This window comes from Pleurodeles waltl, chromosome 9 (genome assembly GCF_031143425.1).
Source record: "Pleurodeles waltl isolate 20211129_DDA chromosome 9, aPleWal1.hap1.20221129, whole genome shotgun sequence".
NCBI classification, from domain to species: Eukaryota; Metazoa; Chordata; class Amphibia; order Caudata; family Salamandridae; genus Pleurodeles; species Pleurodeles waltl.
This window is the reverse complement of record NC_090448.1, coordinates 227,955,948-227,976,537: the sequence shown is the minus strand read 5'-3', so window position 1 is coordinate 227,976,537 and position 20,590 is coordinate 227,955,948.

Genomic DNA, 20,590 nt, shown 5'->3' with positions numbered 1-20,590 from the left:
CTGTCTTTTTCAGGAAACTTGGTCTACATCGAATATTTATAGGCAGGGTTTTATTTCATACTGTAAGAAGGCAAGACCGTCCGAGGTTGGGCGGGCTGGTGGGGCCCTTATGTGGATAAATATTTCTCAAGTGGGTGATACGTAGGAAATATATGTTGACTCATGTGAAATACTGGCAATTTCAATCAAGCTAAATCAGGGCCCTAGGGTTCTGTGTGTTAATGTTTGTAATAGACCAGGCCCGCTGAGTCAAACCACTACCACCATCAGTTTGCTGAGTGCATTGGTTTCGGAATTCCTTCCTTATCACTATGTCCTTGTAGCTGGAGATTGGAATGTGTCCCTAGAGCCTAACTCTCTTTCCTTTGAATTAACTCAGTTTGAGGACTCCTCATGGGGAATTCCCGCTTTCTCATCGACAAGAAAACAGCCTAAACTCAGTACTAGGGCTTTACAGGTTATTGATTTTATGATAATGCATGGTTTCGCCCTAAAAATGGGCGCTTCCCTTCTGATACGCCAGCCAATCTGACTTTTTTTAAAGGGAGTTATAATAGCCCCATTGAATTCGTGCTCATTGGGGTCAGGATCTGGCACAAATTTAAAGATCTTAGGGTGGGAGAACAACTTAGTAGCAATCACTCTCCCATTTTAGTACAGTGTGACATGTGGTTTTCCACTAAAGTTAACACCCAGTGCAAATGTGAGGGCATGCTCCTGATTATGGTGGCAAATAACAAACGTTCCATAAAATGGGAGACCTTTGTAAATTCCGATGGGTCAATGGCCAAAATGCATGACTTAGTTCTCAAGTACCAAATAGCGGTCGCACCGTCTATGTGTTCATCTACTCAGTTTATGGCTACATACAAAGTGTTTTTTTCCTCTATGAAGGATTTTTAAATTTTTAGCGTTGGGGAGCGGCCCCTTGGGCAAGGGTCGCTTCCGTTAGGGGCATGTTTGTGTGGCCATATCTGCCCCCCCTTGGGGGCAGATCGGCCTATTATTTTTAGGCTGAACAGCCCCAAAGGGGGGCAGAATCCACTAGACGCCAGGGATTATTTTTGTTGTTGTTGATGTTTTCAATTTTTAGCGTTGGGGAGCAGCCCCTTGGGCAAGGGTCGCTCCCATTTGGGGGCATGTTTGTGTGGCCATTTCTGCCCCCTTTGGGGGAGATCGGCCTGGGCAGAAGCCACTAGACGCCAGGGATTTTTTTTATTTTTATGTTTTCAATGTTTAGCGTTGGGGAGCGGCCCCTTGGGCAAGGCTCGCTCCCATTTGGGGGCATGTTTGTTGTGGCCATTTCTGCCCCCCTTGGGGGCAGATGGGCCTATTTGTTTTAGGCCCATCTGCCCACAAGGGGTGCAGAAGCCATTTAGACACCAGGGATAGTGTGTGTGTGTGTTAGTGGAGAGGGGGCGGCCCCTTGGGCAAGGGTCACCCCCCTTTGGGGGCAAGTGTACCAAGGCCATTTCTGTCCCCCTTGGGGACAGATCAGCCTATTATTTTTAGGCTGATCTACCCCCAAGGGGGGCAGAAACCACTAGAACGCCAGGGATTTTTTTTATATGTTTATTTATGTGGGGGGGCGCCCCCTTGGGCAAGGGGGGCATTGAACCTTTGGCCATTTCTGCCCCCCTTGGGGGCAGATGGGCCTATTTTTGTTAGGCCAATCTGCCCCCAAGGGGGGCAGAAGCCACGTAGGCACCAGGGATAGTGTGTGTGTGTTTTTGTTTTTGTTTGGGGGTGGGCCCTTGGGCAAGGGTCGCTCCCCCTGGGGACACACTACTAAAGGTATTTTCTGCCCTCCTTGGGGCAGATAGGCCTATTTTTTAGTAGGCCCATCTGCCCCTATGGTAGAATCCACGTAGGCACCAATTTCTAAATGCTTGATGGTGGGATGTTTGTCAACTGATGAAGTATTTGCATTTGGGATAATTTTGTTCCTCCTTTTTGTTCTAGTTCAAAGCTTTTGCTTTCTTTGCTGTGGCTCCTTGCGGTTTTGGTGGTGGTTGACCTGCGGTTTGCATAGTTGCATGTTTTAAGTAAGTAAAAACAATTTACTCCAAAGGAGTATTGTTGCCATGCATGAATGACATGTTTGTAGGTGGTGTACTAAATGCAGGTTTGTGTGAAATTGTCCTTAGATTTGTGCACAATGATATTTGTGTTGTCTTATTTCTAATTTGCTTTTCTTTCTTTCTTTTTAGTGGGATATCATTGGTGATTGCTGTGTCTGTGCAGAGTAGTTGCTGGTGATTTAAGCTTTTTCAGGCAAGTGAACAGTATAGTTTTTGAGTTTATAACTCTTACTAATAAAGCTACACTTTATTACTTATCTTACACAGTGCTGGTTGTTGGTGGTGCATTTGTCCAGTTAATTTTCGTAGGAAAGATCATGGCTAGCCGCAGGATGACCGCTCAGCAGGTGGTTGGTATGCTTTTTGAGTCATTGTCTGATCATGATTATGAGACAGACTCTGCATCTGAGGCAGAGGAGGAAGTGAGAGATTCTGCCAGTGAAGTTTCTGTCGGAGAGGAATCTTCTGATGAGGAAGCCACACTCAGTGCAGATGAAGGGCCTGTTTTAGAGGAGGACACTGATGTGCCATTAGTGCAGCAACGTGGGGCTGAAAGGTTTCCCGTTAGAAGACCTGAACTCTGGGTTGCCCCAAACATGGAGCAGCCAGAGTTGCCTGCCTTTACTGGTCTATCAGGGTGTAGAGTCAATACTGAGAACTTTTTGCCTGTCAATTTCTTTGAGTTATTTGTGGATGATGTGTTTTTGGAAGAGATTGTTGAGCAGACTAATTTGTATGCGGAGCAGTATTTGAGGGACAACGCTGCTAGACTTAGGCCGCACTCTAGAGCTGCCCAGTGGATTCCCACAAATTTGGAGGAGATGAAAAGGTTTTTAGGTTTGACTCTTTTGATGGGGTTGATAAGGAAGCCATCACTGGCTTCTTATTGGTCTACTAGTCCCTTGATGGCAACAGCTATATTTCCTGCAAAAATGAGTCGTAATCTGTATTTGCTTCTTCTTACGATGCTGCATTTTATTGACAATGCATTAGCCTTGCCACGAGATCACCCTGATTCTGACCGTCTTTTTAAGATTAGGCCTGTCCTTGATCATTTTGTAGATCGGTTTTCAGAGGTCTATGTTCCAGGCAAAGAAATAGCTGTGGACGAGTCTTTGGTCCTCTTCAAGGGTCGTTTGGTTTTTAGGCAGTACATTCCTAGCAAGAGGGCACGATGTGGAATTAAATTGTATATGCTGTCTGAAAGTAGTAGAGGATATGTGTATAATTTCCGTGTCTACACTGGTAGGGATTCCAGTATTGACCCCCCTGGTTGTCCTCCCACTTTTGGAGTTACTGAGAAAATTGTGTGGGAACTTGGTAGACGACTGTTCAACAAAGGTCACCATTTGTATGCAGATAACTTTTACACTGGAGTGCAGTTGTTCAAGGAATTGTTTGGAGTGGACACTGTTGCTTGTGGCACAATTCGTTGTAACCGGAAAGGCTATCCAAGGGAGCTTGTCTGTAAAAAACTTCAGAGGGTATAGCACAGTGCCTTGCGGAATGATGAGCTGCTAGCTTTGAAGTTTTCAGACAGGAGGGATGTCTACATGCTAAGTACCATCCATGATGAGAGTACTTCCCCCGTGACTGTTTGGGGCCAGGTTGCTGAAGTGCGCAAACCTGTGTGCATTTAGATTATAATAAGCACATGGGAGGTGTAGATAGAGTTGATCAAAGGTTGGAACCTTATACTGCTATTCGTAAGTCTTACGTTTGGTATAAGAAGTTAGCAATTCACCTCTTCCACTTAGCAACTTTTAATGCTTTTATTGTGTTTAAGGATAGGTCTCCAGAGTCAAAGATGACATTTGTGAAATTTCAGGAGTCAGTGATAGAGAGCCTTATTGTGGTGGAACAGGCCAGAGTTCCTAGAGAAGCAGTGGTGGAGGATGTGGCTAGATTGAAAGATTGCCACTTTGCTGAGCACATTCCTCCCACACCCAAAAACGACTTTCCAGCTAAGAAATGTAGAGAGTGTTTTCGAAGAGGTATCTGGAGGGAGACTCGAATGTACTGACCAGATTGTCCTTCAAAGCCTGGGCTGTGTGTGGGTGGTTGTTTTAAGAATTACCACACCCAGAAGAATTACTGGGAACAACCATGAGTGTAAACTCATGTCTGTTTTGTATTTTCATGTGTTCAGTTTCATGGTTAGCATTTCTGTCATGTACTTAGTTAGAGCTTTTGTGTTTGTAGTTTTGTAATTATTTCTAATTAGTTAGGGGTTTCTTTGTTTTAAAAAAAAAGGAAAAAAGTGATGCCATTGTGTCTGGAGTGGGGCTTGGCTGAGGGTGTACATATTGACTTGCTGTTGGCTACTGCAACACACTGCCAGCCACACACCAGTCCACACACTCCCATCAGCTGGTGTGATTGTTGTATCAGGCATGTGGGTGTATGTAAGTGATGGGCCCTTGAGTGGCGCTGTCTGTCGATGTGAGTGTTGTAATGTGCTGGGCCCCTGGCTGGCGGCATGAATGGTCTTGTGCATGTCATGTATGAAAGGTGTGTGAATGGACTGCAAAGCGGTTGGTGCCTTGCCGTGGCTTTACAGCTCACGAGCTGTGAGTCATTGGTTCAGTTTTTTGGCCTTTCAGTTATTAACAATGCATTTCATTTTTGTGAAATCTCTTGTTAATAAAATTTGATCCACTGAACCATCACTCACCCTCGTGCCAAATCCAACCAGTATGTGTGGTAAAAATGACAAAACCTGCTCCACTGTAATCAGGCGTCGCAGCACACCTGTGACATGCTAGGTGCCTTGGGTGGGACCCCGATGATGAAGCATGCCACCAACTTGGTTGGTGGGTGAGGGGTCTTTTTCACATAACCTAAGTGTGTTTCTTTTCCCAATTTTAGTGTTTGGCACATCACAGACGTATATGTGGACACATCAAAATGATATATTACAAAACTACCTGTGTTTGGGGGGGAGGGGGCACCTGTATTTTTGGTCCTGGGTGCGCCCTTCATCTAGGGAAACCTACCAAACCCAGACATTTTTTTAAACTAGACACCCCAAGGAGTCCGGGGAGGTGTGGCTTGCGTGGATCCCCCAACATTTCCTTACCCAGACTCCTTTGCAAACCTCAAAATGTGCCTAAAAAAGAATACTTTCCTGACTTTCGTTTGTACGATCACCACTCCAGCACAAAATTCCTACTCCCCAGCGTTCCCCCTCAGTCTCCCAAGTAAAATGACACCTCACTTGTGTGGGTCTCCAAAGCAGAGTCAGCCTAAAGATGTATAAAAGAAGAATATGGCCTTATCAACTCGCTGTGCTATCCCCTCTATCTCTACAAGTTTTTGGCCTTATTCTTTTGCAGGAGCCTGGCCCACCCACACAAGTGAGGTATAATTTTTTTCGGGAGACTTGGGGGAGTGCTGGGTGGAAGGAAATTTGTGGCTCCTCTCAGATTCCAGAACTTTCTGTCACCGAAATGTGAGGAAAATGTGTATTTTTAGCCAAATTGTGAGGTTTGCAAAGGATTCTGGGTAACAGAACCTGGTCAGAGCCCCACAAGTCACCCCATCTTGGATTCCCCTAGGTCTCTAGTTTTAAAAAATGCACAGGTTTGGTAGGTTTCCCTAGGTGCCGGCTGAGCTAGAGGCCAAAATCTACAGGTAGGCACTTTGCAAAAAACACCGCTGTTTTCTGTCAAAAAATGGGATGTGTCCGTGTTGTGTTTTGGGGCATTTCCTGTCGCGGGCGCTAGGCCGTCCACACAAGTGAGGTATCATTTTTATCAGGAGACTTGGGGGAACATAGAATAGCAAAACAAGTGTTATTGCCCCTTGTCTTTCTCTACATTTTTTCCTTCCAAATATAAGAGAGTGTGTAAAAAAGACGTCTATTTGAGAAATGCCCTGTAATTCACATGCTAGTATGGGCACCCCGGAATTCAGAGATCTGCAAATAACCACTGCTCCTCAACACCTTATCTTGTGCCCATTTTGGAAATACAAAGGGTTTTTTTATAGCTATTTTTCACTCTTTATATTTCAGCAAATGAATTGCTGTATACCCGGTACAGAATGAAAACCCACTGCAGGGTGCAGCTCATTTATTGGCTCTGGGTACCTAGGGTTCTTGATGAACCTACAAGCCCTATATATCCCTGCAACCAAAAGAGTCCAGCAGACATAACGGTATATTGCTTTAAAAAATCTGACATTGCAGGAAAAAGTTACAGAGTAAAACGTAGAGAAAAATTGCTGTTTTTTTTACCTCAATTTCAATTTGTTTTTTTCAGTTGTTATTTTCTGTAGGAAACCCTTGTAGGATCTACACGAATAACCCCTTGCTGAATTCAGAATTCTCTCTACTTTTCAATGTTTAGATTTCTGGGATCCAGCATTGGTTTCACACCCATTTCTGTCACTGACTGGAAGGAGGCTGAAAGCACAAAAAATGGTAAAAATGGGGTATGTCCCAATAAAATGCCAAAATTGTGTTGAAAAATTCGGTTTTCTGATTCAAGTCTGCCTGTTCTTGAAAGCTGGGAAGCTGGTGATTTTAGCACCGTAAACCTTTTGTTGATGCCATTTTCAGGGAAAGAACCACAAGCCTTCTTCTGCAGCCCCTTTTTCCAGTTTAAAACAAAAAAACGAAATTGTCACTGTATTTGGCTAATTTCTTGGCCTCCTTCTGGGGAACCCACAAAGTCTGGGTACCCCTAGAATCCCTAGGGTGTTGGAAAAAAAGTATGCAAATTTGGCATTGGTAGCTTATGTGAACAAAAAGTTATGAGGGCCTAAGCGCGAACTGCCCCAAATAGCCAAAATAAAAGGCTCGGCACAGGAGGGGGAAAAGGCCTGGCAGCGAAGGAGTTATAATTGTCCCAGTCCATAAGAAAGGGGACAGGTCAATCCCAGGAAACTACAGATCAATAAGCCTTCTTGACAATTTACAGAAGATCTTTTCCTATCAGGTCCTGTGCAGGCTTAAGGACTGGATTGAAGACAATGATGCTTTAAGTCATTTGCAGGCAGGGTTCAGGCAGAAAACAAGTACAATAGACCAGTTTTTTTGCTTTTTAACAATAAAATGGAAAACTGTTGACTTGGAGGCAGGGAGACGTTTTGTTGCCTTTGTGGACCTAAAGTCCGCTTTTGACTTGCTCTCCCGAGACAAATTATGGGAGATCATGGGCATGGTTGGAGTTCCGGGACCCTTGCTAAAACTGATCCAAGACTTATACTTTGGAAGCTATGCTAGAAGAAGGTGGGGGACAAATGGTGAACTCACAGAGGAATTTCCATTACAGAAAGGTGTGAGACAGGTTTGTGTATTGGCCCCCACACTCTTCTTACTCTTCATAATGCTTGTATTCCCTACTTATATAACTGCGAAAATGATGCCCTGAAATTGGGTGGAGTAAAGACGCCATGCCTATTGTTTGCGGATGATACTTTATTGCTCTCGCAAACTGCCTCAGGACTAGCTAGGCTTTGTGTGAAATTTTGGGGTTTTTGCAGGGACCACGGACTCCAAATTAATGCCACTAAGACTAAATACATGATGTTTGGGGATACAAATCACAGAGTGAGGAAAACGATAAAGCTTGATGGCAAATTTTTACAAAGAGTTTTAGGTTTTGACTATTTGGGAGTCAGGATGGAGGACTCTCATAAATGGTAAGCTCACCTGTTTAAGTGTACTATGTCATTGAAACAACCAGCAGGAGGCATACTGAGATTTTCCGCTAGATCATCTAGATACTCCATAATGCCAGCAGTGGAAATTTATAAAGGCCAAGCCAGAGGAGTCATATATGGTGCAGAGATATGGGGGCATAGTAACCTGCAGGATTTAGAACGAGCAGAAAACTCTTCTTTAAAAGCATTGTGAAAAGTTCCTTTGAGCTCTCCCACACTGCCCATTCGAATAGACTTAAATTTACATTCCATTGCAAAGATATCTGCCCTAAGGCTACTCCAATACTGGATTAGACTATGGTCCACAGACACTCTAGATTAGTATAGAGTTTGTCTTAGAGTGGTGCTAGCAGCCTCACAAAAGAGAAAATTTCATGGTGTAATTATGTGAAAAAAGTTTTTTATAAACTTGGCTTAGGCCAGTACTGGCCAGATCCCATGCATCTCCCAAAGAACGCTACCCAGATCTTGAAGGACACCTACTGGGTGAACTGACAAGTAGACAAGTTGGCAACAGTTCCTCCTTTTAGCTTGACGGATAATTTTATATTAACGAAGTGCCATTATGACTCTGAGTATTACTTAGACATAATAACTTCACCTCTAACACGTGCACTTTATGTTAGATTTAGAGTTGAATCCTTACCATTGCGGTCTTTTACTTCCAAATGGAAACAAACAGAAAACCAAACCGATCTTTGTCCAAAGGGATGTATGACCCAAGAGAGCATTGCACATGTTTTATTTTTTTGCCAGGCGTACAAGAAACAGAAGGCTTGTTGGATCAGACCATTATGCAAATCCTTGTGCATTAGGGATCGGCATTCGGCCCTTAGGATCTGCAAAACAAGATCATGTATGATTGTGGTATGCGCACTGGTAAGGTTTTTAGAGACAATTTGGCATATTAGAGGCAAATTCTTAATCACCAAAGTATAAATTTTACTTTCAACCATAGCCATTATTTTTGTATATACATAACTCTACTGAATAGCAGAACACATTAGCTAGATGTAAATCATTTGTGATTAATAGCGAAATAATAGAATGGGAATCTCATTTTACTATTGTGTGGAGGATATAATGCACTTTATATATTGTGTAAACCGAAAGGTCCTGTGGTGGGGGATCAGCGGTACTGAGGACTCTGAGACGTAAGTAGGGTGCAGAAAGGGGTTTTATTATATAGTGGAAGGTGATGTAATAACGAGTACTGAGTGATGAGGGTCCGTTTGGTTAATTTCTTCCTCTTCTTCTCTTGTCTCTGTCCTGTCTTCCCTAGGTCTTCTGTTGGTGGCAGTTCGCGGGACCTCCCAGGTGAAACCGGAAACACAAAACACAGCAGGAAACAAAGGTAAGAGGTTTTTCGGTATTTGGGGTAGTTTATGTATAGTCATGCGGGGGGGGAATTGTGGAAGAAAGGGGTAGGTGTGTTTAGAGACAGCCCGGTAGTGAGTTTGTGTCAGGGCAGGGAAAACTAGTGACAACCAATTCCTCGCTAGTGCTGGCCCACGTAGAGGGTTTTCCCTTTGTCTTTTCCCCTCTGTGTCTCCCTTCACACATGCTCTCTTTCCTCCCTCCCCTCCGCTCCTCCTCCTCCTCCCCCTTGCGTTTTATAGAGAATACGGGGTTTTCCCTGTCCTTGTAACAAGGACCGTACCTTAGTAAGCCACGACCCTCCAGGGTCGTGGCGGCAAGTGCTTGTCTCGGGGGTTCGACTTCCCTTTTCTTCGCGGCTCTCCAGGACTTGCGGTTGGTCTGATTCCTCCTTCTCTGGTTGCGGCGTCTCCTTTGCGTCTTCTCTCCTCTGCGTTCTCCAGGCGAACTCCTCTCTGCCCTTTTCCGAGTCCATCTTTTCTTTAAGTGCGAGGTTCCGGAAATCAACCTCGCGCGCGTCGGTCGGCGTCCCCATGTTTCCATGGGAACGCGTGTGTCCTTCCGGTGCAGCGTGCGAGAGGCGCCAGGCCGCGGCAGTGGTAGGCGTGGTCGAGGAGACCCGTCTACACTCCCCATCCCATGATCGAGACTGGTAGAGGACCGAAGAGTCGGGGAATCGTGATAGATAGTCAGCAGGGCCCTGTTGGGAGCCAGGAATGTGGCGGACCTGAAAGGTAAAAGGTTGGAGCTCCAGAAACCATCGTAACACCCTGGAATTCATGTCTTTATGGGAGGCCAACCAGGTCAATGGGGCATGATCTGTATAGAGAATGAAGGGTCGTCCTAGGAGATAATACCTCAAACTTTCCACGGCCCACTTAATTGCCAGGCATTCTTTCTCAATAGCGGGGTAGTGACATTCCCTAGGAAGCAGTTTCCTGCTTATAAAAACAACGGGATGGTCATATTGATCATTGTCGGGTTGAGTAAGAACCGCCCCTAACCCGACGTTGGAGGCGTCCGTATACAAGTGGAAGGACTTGGAAAAGTGTGGACATTTAAGGACGGGTTTGGTTGTGAGGGCACATTTCAAATGATCAAAGCTGAGTAATTGTGAGTTGTTGAATAAGGGTAGTTGGGAGGGATACTGGTTTTTTAAGAGGTCGGTGAGAGGGGAGGCAATCGTAGAGTACTGGGGAATGAACCTCCGGTAGTAGCCCACTAATCCTAAAAAGGACCGTAGTTCCTTCTTTGTTTTGGGTACTGGTACTGTCATTATGGCCTCGACTTTATCTTTTTGTGGTCGTAGAGTCCCATTACCAATAAGGTAACTGAGATAAGCGATTTGGGTGTTCCCTAAAATACACTTTTTTGGGTTGGCTGTGAGGCCAGCCTTATGTAAGGCGAGGAACACAGTCTCTAGATGGTGAAGATGTTCCGACCATGAGTCACTAAAAATCACAATATCCTCTAGGTAGGCTGCTGCATACGTTTGGAACGGTTTTAAGAGCCGGTCCATTAGGCGTTGGAAGGTGGCGGGTGCCCCGTGGAGACCGAAGGGAAGGACAGTAAATTGATATAGGCCGGACTGGGTTGCAAAAGCTGTCTTTTCCTTGTCTGCCACGGCGAGGGGGATTTGCCAGTACCCTTTCGTTAAATCTAGAGTCGACATGTACTGGGCCCTCCCTAATTTCTCTAATACATCGTCTACTCGAGGAATATGATATGTGTCAAAGAGGGACAAGTCATTTAACTTACGGAAGTCGATACAAAACCGAACAGACCCATCTGGCTTAGGGACCAAAACCACCGGGGAGCACCACGGGCTTGTGGAGGGCTCGATAACCTTTAAGGCTAGCATTTTCTTTACTTCTTCTTCACTAAGGTGTTTTCGGGCTTTGGGAATTCTGTAGGGTCGTAGGCGGACAGTTTTGCCTTCTGGAGTTCTGATACAGTGTTGGATTAATGTGGTTCTCCCTGGTTTCCCAGAGAACAATAGGGAGTGTTGTTGTAACAGGGTGTATAGTTGGACTTTCTCAGGTTCAGTGAGGGACTCATTTATACATGGCCTTTCCCGTTGTTCCTCGGTCTCGTGGGGATATAGGTCCATCTCTAAACCAGGGGTTGGGGTGATTAAGAAGCCGGAAGCAGACACATTGGTGTTGTCCTCCGGAGATTCCCATTTTTTAAGTAAATTGACATGGTATATCTGTGTCCTTTTTGGGTGTTGATTTATTTCAATAAGATATGTGACAGGGGAGACTGCTTTTATTACTCGGTAGGATCCTTGCCATTTAGCTAACAGTTTATTATCGGAAGTAGGTCGCATTATCAGGACCTGATCATTAGGATCAAAGGACCGTAACTTTGTCCCCTGATCGTAATAAGCCTTTTGTTTAGTCTGTGCTTTTTCAAGGTGTTTCCGCACATCCTCCCAGACCGTGTGTAGGTGATTTTTTAAGTTGTTGACATACTCTAACAGAGGTTTTTCCTTCTCCCCCTCTTCTTCCCACCTTTCTGCCGCCATATCCAGCAAATTACGGGGCTGCCTTCCGAAGACTAACTTGAAAGGACTGTGGCCCGTGGAGGACTGTTCATGAGTCCGGATGGCATAGAGAACCAGAGGGAGTTTCTGATCCCAGTCCCTTCCGGAGTCTTCCACCGTTTTCCTCAGGAGATTTTTAATGGTGCGGTTATAGCGTTCTACTAGCCCATCAGTTTGAGGGTGGTATACGGAGGTTTTTATCTGGGTGATCCCTAGTATTTTGCAGATTTGTTTCATGAGGGAGGACATAAAGGGAGTACCTTGGTCTGTTAGGATCTCCTGGGGAAATCCGTCTCTGGAGAAGAAGTTTATCATGGCTTGTGCCACTACCTTAGTGGTCATGCTGGATAAAGGGATCGCCTCAGGGTATCTAGTAGCGTAGTCTACCAGGACTAGTATGTAGGTGTGGCCCTTGGAGGAGGGTAATAAGGGTCCCACCAGATCCATACCCACGTGACTGAAGGGGATCTCGATAATGGGCAAGGGTTGTAAAGGGGCCTTCCTTAGGGCTCCGGGTTTTATTAATTGGCACCTTGGGCACTGTGTGCAATATTTTCTAATGTGAGCATATACCCCTGGCCAATAGAATCTTCTTAACAAGTATTCCTCAGTCTTTTCTCGTCCATAATGTCCACCCCCCGGCTGGTTATGGGCTAAAAAGAGGACTTGCTGTCGATAAGGTTCTGGTACCACTAGTTGTTTCTTTTCTCCGTGGGCGGATGAAGTGATTCTATACAAAAGGTTCTTATGGATTAGAAAATAAGGACCCACCTCTTTTGTGGACTCCGTTTTGGCGTTTTTCCACGTGTGAGATAGAGTAGGGTCCTCGCGTTGGCTAGCTCTAAAAGAGAGGGTGACGTTATCGTTGCTGGCTATTACTTTCTCAGGCAACGGTTCAGTCCTTGAAGTCTGGTACTTGTGCTTCTCCTGTCTTTTCTCCCTTCTCAATAGTTTTACGCGAACTGGGAAACTCTCAATGTGACTGTTGGAAAAAGGTGCTTCTGACCACCAACCAGAAGATAGCCCCTGATTTTTGATTTTTTCCAAAAGAGCAGTGAAGTGGACGTAATCTGTACCAATGACACAGTCTTCAACTAATCTGTCCATAATTCCAACAGGAAGGAAGTCATGAAATCCTCCCCATTCTATTCTGATCAATGCTAGCGGATAATTCTCCTTGTCCCCATGAATGCAACAGATGGTAACCCATTGACTCGGGGTCAGTTCAGTTTGGTTTACGAGGTTGCTACGTATTACGGACTGGCTACAGCCCGAATCAATTAGAGCTTCTACTGCTGTTCCATTTATTTTAATGACCTGTCTGAACTGATGATGCCCTCGTCCAGTGCATAGTACCCTGCCCCGGGTGACCCCTATTTCCATAGGTTCTACCCTGTCACCTTTCCTGGGACACACTCTCGTAATGTGTCCCCACTCCCCACAGCTAAAACATTGTGGCTGTTGCATGGGGTTTGTTTCTCCGGGTCTGTGAGTTCCTGGCTCTTCTACTGTTTGTCGAGGAGGATATTTGAAAGCACCCACGGGAGGTTTGACACTAATTTGGGGACCTAAAGCCTTGACGTCAATGGATCTGTGATACACACAGGCTAGGTCTACGGTCAATTCCGTGTCTATCTTGGGGTGTTGTCTTATCCAGTTCCTAGTACTGCCTGGGAGGGAATCCAGATATTGTTCAAGGATAACTGCTTTAATGACATCCTCTCTATTGGTTCCTAATGGGCCCAGCCATTTTAGACCCAAGTCTTTTACCCTGAAATAGAATGTGCGGGGGTCCTCATTCTGTCCCCATTTTACCTTTCGGAACTTCATCCTATAATATTCAGTATCGTGTTCCACTCTTTCCAAAATACTACTCTTGATATCTTTGTAAGGAGTGGTACCCCCTGGATTCGCGGCCTGGTATGCAGTCTGAAGGATACCCGTCAGGAGTAGGGCAACATACTGTCCCCAGCGTTCTTCCGGCCATTGGGCTGTGGAGGCTACCCATTCGAAATTTGTGAGGAAGGAATCAGGACCCTCTCCTTCCTGAAATTTTTGTAGTACTGAGCTCGGGACATTAGGGTGTACCTTACTTGCTGCGATAGTGTCTGTTAATTTCTGGAGTGCAGTCTCATGCACCAGCTGATTGTTACCCATAATGGTGGCTTGACTTTTTAAGGCATTTTGAAGAGCCTCCCGGTCCTCTTTTGCTTCCCTTTGCTGCGCCTCCCATACCAATTGGAGGTGTCGTTGGCCTTCCGCCAACTGTTTGATCTTATCTTCCAGCGTAGGTTTCTCCCCCAGCCTGTGTACCTCGTGGTATCGCCTGGCTGTGGTCAGTATCCCACTTCTGACACCACTGTGGTGGGGGATCGGCGGTACTGAGGACTCTGAGACGTAAGTAGGGTGCAGAAAGGGGTTTTATTGTATAGTGGAAGGTGATGTAATAACTAGTACTGAGTGATGATGGTCCGTTTGGTTAATTTCTTCATCTTCTTCTCTTGTCTCTGTCCTGTCTTCCCTAGGTCTTCTGTTGGTGGCAGTTCGCGGGACCTCCCAGGTGAAACCGGAAACACAAAACACAGCAGGAAACGAAGGTAAGAGGTTTTTTGGTATTTGGGGTAGTTTATGTATAGTCATGCGGGGGGGGGGGAATTGTGGAAGAAAGGGGTAGGTGTATTTAGAGACAGCCCGGTAGTGAGGTTGTGTCAGGGCAGGGAAAACTAGTGACAACCAATTCCTCGCTAGTGCTGGCCCACGTAGAGGGTTTTCCCTTTGTGTCTTTTCCCCTCTGTGTCTCCCTTCACACATGCTCTCTTTCCTCCCTCCCCTCCGCTCCTCCTCCTCCTCCTCCTCCCCCTTGCGTTTTATAGAGAATACGGGGTTTTCCCTGTCCTTGTAACAAGGACCGTACCTTAGTAAGCCATGACCCTCCAGGGTCGTGGCGGCAAGTGCTCGTCTCGGGGGTTCGACTTCCCTCTTCTTCGCGGCTCTCCAGGACTTGCGGTTGGTCTGATTCCTCCTTCTCTGGTCGCGGCGTCTCCTGCGCGTCTTCTCTCCTCTGCGTTCTCGAAGCAAACTCCTCTCTGCCCTTTTCCGAGTCCGTCTTTTCTTTAAGTGCGAGGTTCCGGAAATCAGCCTCGCGAGCGTCGGTCGGCGTCCCCATGTTTCCATGGGAATGCGTGTGTCCTTCCGGTGCGGCGTGCGAGAGGCGCCAGGCCGCGGCAGTGGTAGGCGTGGTCGAGGAGACCCGTCTACAGGTCCCTAATGCTTTTTGCACAAAGATCTGTATTTATAGCTATCTATTAACTTTTGATGGTGATGCGTATTTTTGAACTTTTCAGATTACTTATATCATTGATATTTTTGCACATTTGTATTACCTGGCTTTGGCTGAGTTTGGATCGGAGATTTATCAAGATCTATGTGAATTTTAATGTTTTCTTTTAAGTGTTTTTATATGTAAGCAGTTTTGCTAATATTCTTTGAGGGCCTTTTTGCTGAAATAAAGCTGAAATTGATATATGTATATATATATATATAAATTATTTTTTTTGTTAAAAGTTTTATAGGGTTACTACATTCATGGGGTTACTTATATATGCAATGTGTTTGAAGTGAAGTATTTTCCCTACTCTTGGTTAGGCTGCAGTAGGAATATGAAAATTAACCTCTTTGCAGTTCAGCAGTTTTGGAGTCTGAATAGTATATTTCTCCTTTGCAAAGTCCAAACTTTTCCCTACTGTTGTGCTCGCTGGAGTGGAAATAGTACATTTCACCCCTCCAGAATCCAATGCTTTCCCTACTGTTGCACAGACTGGAGTAGGAATACTAAATTTTACCCCTCCAAAGGCCAACTCTTTCCTTTCTGTTGTGCTGTTTGGAGTAGAAATACTAAATTTCACCCCTCTGAAATCCAGCGCTTCTCCTACTGTTGCAGAGACTGGAGTGGGAATATTAAATGTTACCCCTCCAATGTCCAACACTTTCCCTACTGTTGTGCTGCCGGACTGGGAATAGTAAGCTTTACTCTTCCAAAGTCCAACCCGTTCCTTGCTGTTGCACAGCCTGGAATGGGAATATTACATTTCACCCTTCTGAAGTCCACCGCTTTCCCTACTGTTGCACTGACTGGAGCGGGAATAGTAAATTTCAACCATATGAAGTCCATTTCTTTCCCTATTGTTGCACTGACTGGCTTCTGAATAGTAAATCTAACCCCTCCTTATCTAACATTCCCTATTATTGCTGTGATTGGAGAAGGAAGAGTAAATCGAACCCGTCCAAAGTCCAACCCTTTCCCTACTGTTGCATAAACTAGAATGGGAATGGTATATTTAATATTCTTAGGCTCCAATTGTTATCATAATATTGGTTAAATAGAGTTTATAGCATTCATTGTTTTATTTTTTATATTATTTGTTTTTATTTTGAATATATATATATTCATGTGAATATATTTAAAATATTTAAAAAATATAATATTAAACAAATGTTTATTAATTCTAAAATATATTTATAGCAATATATTTAAAATATAGAAACAATTATATAATGTCATATACATATTTAATCAATTATGTTACTATATATATATATATATATATATATATATATAGGTATATCACGGAACCACAGGTGCATAAACCACCCGTGGCTCAACAACGAGGTTGGAACAACAACCTTGTTCTAACCACTAATGCCTTTACCATGAATGCGTTTACAACGATTTTACCGTTGTAAACGCATTCCTGGTAAAGGCATTGGCAATCACCCCACCCCTTAAACCTAAACCCTGACACCCTCCTCCCCCCCACACCCTAATCACCCCCACCCCACCCCAAAAACTAAAAATACCCACCCCTGCCCCTAAAACCTAGACCCTGCCCCCCAAACCCTAATCACCCCCAGCCCCCCCTAAAACAACCCCAGTCCCAGCCCAAATTACCTCCTCCTTCACCGCATCCACTCTGACTCCCTTATGTACCTTAACCACACATGTACGTTGTTTAGACATGCGTGGTTAAGGTACCAAAACCAGGAAGTCGTGGAAAACGAAAGCGTTGTTTCGCTTTCATTTTTCACAACCTCGTGGTTCCGGACTCGTTCTTCCGGGTGTTTCCCATATATATATATATATATATATATATATATATATATATATATATATATATATCCACACACATATGCGTTTCTATAAGTATATATGTACATGTAGCATTAACTGTTAGTGGAATATTTTTAATTTACATTATATTAAATGTATAAATTAAAATACTTGACATTTACTTCTTTAAACTCTATTTATAGTAAAAGAAAGTCCATATTTTTGTCTATTTGTGGATGGTATTAGTGTCAGCAATATTTCTGTACTTACCATAATAAGTATAGGAGCATGATAATGTGGTAAATTATATTTTTGACACAATAAGATAGGAAGGCATTTAAACTTTACAGAGAAGACATCAAATTTGTTGCTCCTGCTTAGCATTGTTTTCAAGAACCAGACTCTCAAAGATGAAGTGTGTTCCTTGAAAACAAAAAAACACGTGGCCCCAATGCTTATTGAGTTTCCTCCTTACATGTGGGGAACACTCAGCATTTTCTTTGTCGGTGTCTGGCATACATCACATGACAGGCACAATCAAGGAAAATGATTGATACATGTCTCGCATGCCAAGGGCTCGTTGACGGTCACAGGCTGCCAGGTCAGAGTTTTAGACTGGAGGAGCCAGCAGAGGGTATAAACTTGGCACTTTCTCAATTTTACTTTGGGGGGGGGGAATCTACGGGTTTCAAGAGGGGGGAGCATGGCCATTTGCGGAAGACTCTGCTCTGCCAAACTCTCAATAAGGAAACTGAAGGAAACTGTTAATGTCATTATGGCAGAAAAGCAAATCATGCTGAATTCTAACAGCACTCACACCCTCAGAGAGTTGTAATCACTAATTACTGGAAGCTTTCTCACACCACACAAAGTTTGAGTCACATACTATCAGAAGCATTTTTACACTGCTGACATGCTAGCATTCACCCTCTACCAGTAACTTTACCACAGCCATCAGAGGGGCAGCACAAACTACCAGACGGACTCTCACACCCCTCATAGACTAGTTCTCTAGCCAGACCGGAAAATGCTAAAAGCAAAAGACATACAGTAGAGGCAGGGCAGATATAAACTCACCCTCTAACCATGGTTGGGGGTACCAGAGGGACCCCACCTGGGGCCAGAAGTGTTTTCTTAAAATAACATTTTCTGCAAATTCACAGATTATCCATGAATCAGCTGCACACAAAAAAGGAAAACGTGGGCTCCGTGCTTGTTTCACAAAAACCCTCGGGTGGGCCAGGGTTTGGGGGGCAATGCTTGAATTATTTTGGGGAGGGTGTGTGAGGCACCCCTAAAAAGGCCCTGAAGAACCTATCCTCTGAGACCACAACATAAAGAAAAGGGGAGGGGAGCCATGCGCCCCCCTCCCTGACCCTGAGACTTTAAGAACCCTGGAAACCTCATCCCCCAGGGCCGAAATTCAAAGAAAAGGGGAAAGGGCCCCCTTCCTTATCCTTTAAAGGCCCCGAGAAATCCGTCGCCCAGTGTAGGATCAGTTACTCTTTCCCAATTTGCTCATTCACAGGACACAGTAGTTTCCCTGCCCACATCAATGCAGGCATGGAACCATTTGCTTGCTCCTATCTGGTGGGAGGATTTTGTAATCTCCCATCAGACGGAAGCAAACATGTAAGTTTCCTCCCGCCTGTTGAGAGGTTTAAAAATACTCCCACCGGCTGGGAGAAAACTTCTGTTCTGATTTTCCTTGCCTTCATTCCTGAGGGGAACAAGAACACATATTGGTCCCTCCTGGAGACAGCCTCAAGAAAACAGGTGCTCCCTCAGGGCAGAAATTATGCTGGCTCCCACACTATGCAGGGAGCAGGCTGGGGATGCAGTGGTCACAGTGCTCCTCCTGCAGCCCCTAACATGTTGCTTGGGGGTGCATAAGGGGGACACCAGGGCACCCACCAATAATAAAGAGAGGCCATGGAGGATGGGGACTCCGGGGCCTGAGAAGGGTTGGGAAGTGGGACGTGCAGCACCCCTCCACTTTTTAAATAAGATATGACCTTGAGGGAGTGGTCCCCTGGGGCCAAAGAAGGCTCAGGGAAGGGGGACCGCAGTCCTTTTACCCTTTTTTGTTGAATTTGGCCCCAGGAGCTGAGGTCCTCAGGGCCTAATGAGGCTCAGGGAGTACAGTGCGACTCTCCCTTTTTAAATACCATACTAACCTGCCCTGGTGGAGGGGGCTATTGGGGCCTATGAAGACTTGGAGAGGGGGGCCCAGGGCCTTCTCTAATTTTTTATTGAATTTGCCCCAGTGGATGGAATACCCGGGGCCTAAAGAGTCTTGCAGAGTGGAGCTGCGGGTCCACTCCTCTTTTTAACTGAATTTAGCCCCAGAGGAAGCTTAATGAGGATAGGGGCAGAGGGTCACATGGTGTTCCTCCTCTTATCAATACAATATTCACAGGGCCTATGAATGCTCGGGGAGGGGGCACTGCTGCCCCCTCCCATTTTTAATTGCATTTGTCCCCAGGGGATTGGATGAGGTCATGAGTAGCTTTGTGTTGGCTGCCTGCGAGGGGTTGGAATCAGGGCCAGGCCTGGCTGTGCACGGCAGGGGGTTGGCTTTATGTATAGTAATACATTATTACTTTATGCTAAAAGAAAACCTAGAAATTCACTGAAAAACACAAAGGGTCAAAGTAACGTTATAGTTAGGAGAAATGTTCAGTAAGAACATAACGTTTTAGACTCAAAAAGCACAGAATAGTTATAATTATCTCAAGTAACTGTAAGTTGCGCAATAAGGTAGCTATAACTCGCCAGACACTGCTAATTACCCCAAATATTACAACACTCATGACATCTTCATAACATCATTAATAATATCACACAACATTTGCAATGAATTTATTGATGAGAAAACTGTGTGTGGCAGGGGTACGAGTTACAGTTACGTTAGGGCATGAATTACAATATATATATAAATATATATATATATATATATTTAACTAGTGCCAGTCACCACTAGGTAGTTATAATTAGGACCTGGTTTCTACATTAAAAGCGTTTTTTGTTTTGCTAATAACTTTGGCACAATTAATGAATCTTCACAAAATGTTCCCAAAAAATTCTGCGCTTCAACATCTGGCTGGAAAGTTTTGGGGTGATCTGTCATATGGGGGCTGAGAAAAAGGGGGGGTCCCAAAATGTTTTTTCCCCATGCATTTTTCCATATGGATTTTGAACAAGAATAGCGCTCGAACCACTGGATGGAATTACACCAAATTTGTCAGAAAGGTAGCTCCTGGTCCATAAAGTGATATTTTTGTTGGTTGGTGTAAATCTGCTCAGTGGTTTCTTAATAATTAAAGATTTTTTTTTTTTTATATATGGGGACGCAAAGGCTCCACGAGCCCTCTGGAACTTGTCCTGAGATCTGATTGGCTTCCAACACTTCAACAAGGAAGTGTTGGCAGCCATGTTGGGACTTGGCTTCAGCCAAGCCCTAGAAAGAAAGATCTTTAAAAAAAGGAGCAAGGGTAGGGACACCCTAACCTCTTATCTCTGGTGCATGCACTGTTAATTATCCCACATAATACATCACTCATGACATCTTTGATAACATCATTGATAATATCAATGTAACATTTGAAGTAAAATTATTTAGTAGAAAACTGTGCATGGCAGGGGCGCAAGTTATATTTACTTTAGGGCACATGTTATAGTTACTTGAGATAACTCTAGCTATAACAGGTGAATTTCTATGGTTTGTGTAAATGTGAACCTAACTATAACGTCCCTGTAAACTTTAGTTTTCTTAAGTGAATTTATATATATACAAATATATATATAACCTAC